The sequence below is a fragment of the Musca autumnalis genome, unplaced genomic scaffold, assembly GCF_047663935.1.
Source record: "Musca autumnalis isolate F117 unplaced genomic scaffold, ASM4766393v1 scaffold_1, whole genome shotgun sequence".
NCBI lineage: Eukaryota > Metazoa > Arthropoda > Insecta > Diptera > Muscidae > Musca > Musca autumnalis.
Window position 1 is genome coordinate 208,386,545 of NW_027411644.1, and position 2,693 is coordinate 208,389,237.

The following is a 2,693-nucleotide window of genomic DNA, read 5'->3' on the forward strand; positions in this document are numbered from 1 at the left end:
TTAGGGGTCTTCAAAATTTTGGGCGTATGAACTTGCCGACGAATATATGGTGTAACGTGGTTTTGTCGTAGGCTGGGGTAGACTTAGTCGTGTCCAGGTTCGCCATAAGGGCCCACTAAACTTTACGGAATAATAAGACGAGTAATCTCCCTCTCCTGGGGGTTAAATCGGATATTTATCGATGTAAAACTAATTTATAATCTACTGATGTTTAAATACGATAAGAAGGATAATTGGCTGGGGGATCGGCTACTTGGATTCAGTAAATGGTTTGATGATGATCGGGAACTCTATGATTCGTCGTTCGGTAGAAGCCGATCTGAAGATAATCGGGAACTCGGTGATTCGCTGTTCGGTTTTAGGCGATTTGAAAATAATCGGGACTCGATGATTCGCTGTTCGGTAGTAGGCGATTTGAAGATAATCGGGAACTCGGTGATTCGTGTTGAAGATGTTCGGCTACTCGGGGTTCGTATATCTTCGGTCACTCGGGGTTCGGTCACTCGGTGATTCGTGTTGTAGATGCTCGGCTAGTCGGGGTTCGTATGTGTTAGGCCACTCGGTGATTCTGTGTTTGGCCACCCGGTGATTCGTGTTCGTATGTGTTCGGCCACTCGGTGATTCGGTGTTAGGGGTTCGGCCACTCGGGGTTCGTATGTGTTCGGCCACTTGGTGATTCAGTGTTCGGGGTTCGGCCACTCGGTGTTCGTATGGTTGCTTGGGTCCTCGACTTTCGTGTTGTAGGGGTTCGGCCACTCGGTGATTCGGCACTCGGTTCGGTTGTTCGGCTCGCATTTAGTTAGTTTTAGTTCTAAATTAACCTCTACAGTATACTACGAGTACTGACTAGTGGAACAACACCCGAAGGTGGAGTGGAACAACACCCAAAGGTGGAGAGGAACAACACCCGAAGGTGGAGTGGAACAACACACGAAGGTGAAGTGGAACAACACCCGAAGGTGGAGTGGAACAACACCCGAAGGTGGAGTGGAACAACACCCGAAGGTAGAGTGGAACAACACACGAAGGTGGAGTGGAACAACACCCGAAGGTGGAGTGGAACAACACCCGAAGGCGATCTGAAGATAATCGGGAACTCGGTGATTCGCTGTTCGGTTTTAGGCGATTTGAAAATAATCGGGACTCGATGATTCGCTGTTCGGTAGTAGGCGATTTGAAGATAATCGGGAACTCGGTGATTCGTGTTGTAGATGTTCGGCTACTCGGGGTTCGTATATCTTCGGTCACTCGGGGTTCGGTCACTCGGTGATTCGTGTTGTAGATGTTCGGCAACTCTGAGTTCGTATGTGTTCGGCCACTCGGTGATTCGGTGTTAGGGGTTCGGCCACTCGGGGTTCGTATGTGTTCGGCCACTTGGTGATTCAGTGTTCGGGGTTCGGCCACTCGGTGTTCGTATGGTCGTTTGGGCCCTCGACTTTCGTGTTGTAGGGGTTCGGCCACTCGGTGATTCGGCACTCGGTTCGGTTCGCGGTTAGTTAGTTTTAGTTCTAAATTAACCTCTACAGTATACTACGAGTACTGACTAGCTGAACAACACCCGAATGTGGAGTGGAACAACACCCGAAGGTGGAGTGGAACAACACCCGAATGTGGAGTGGAACAACACCCAAAGGTGGAGTGGAACAACACCCGAAGGTGGAGTGGAACAACACCCGAAGGTGGAGTGGAACAACATCCGAAGGTGGAGTGGAACAACACCCGAAGGTGGAGTGGAACAACACCCGAAGGTGGAGTAAATGTATTAGCCACCGCGCAAAAGGGGTAGCTCTCAAAAATAGCCCGTGTCGGTTGGCTGACTACGAACACACAACTGTACTCAAGCCCGTATGGCTGGCTCCCTGTGGATGGCATTGCGTTGTTAGGTGGTGGGCCGTAATGTTGTTGCTAATATGTACGTGATCATTTTTTCACGTTACAATGGATTAGGATAAAAAAGGAGTGGACCGATAAGGCCCATCTTAAATCTTGATTTAACTTTGGGCAAAATATTACGATTGTCAAATTTTGGATCGAATCGCTTAATCCGTTAGAGAATTATCGTGCGCTCCAGCCAGCCAGACAGACGGACTGACATTGCTAAATCAACTCCAAATTGTCTGAAACAGATTTCGTCCAAACATGCTTGGGGTCTAAAACCATTATTTCGATGAGGCACATTTTGCCCGTATGAAATAGTATATGGTAAATTTCAAATTTCCTTTACAATTCCATTGAAAAAAAATTAATTTTTTTTTGCGAACACATTCTCGATTTTTAGTACATGGGTCACGAAAAAAATCGTGGCTACGGACATGTTTATTCTATTATTGCCCATACGATTGAAACGTGTTTCTAATCATGGCCAACGAAGTGCACCCTCATGTTGTGATCCATTTTAATATGGACAATATTAGTTACAAAAATAATAGCGGAACTATTATTAACCACTCTAAAGGTAATACATATGTAGATAAGAATATTGGCTTTCAAACCAAATATTCAATTTGCCATAAACCAATGAAAGATTTTTCAAAATTTTGGTTAATATGTAACATTGATTATAGTCCCCCATCCCGCTTGCGAATACCGACATAATATTTTCTTCTGTAAGTTATCTTTGACATTCGGAAAATACCAATTGTTTTGGTATTTATCATCATATCGCTTGATAAGGTTTCTATTTTTTTTGTTTT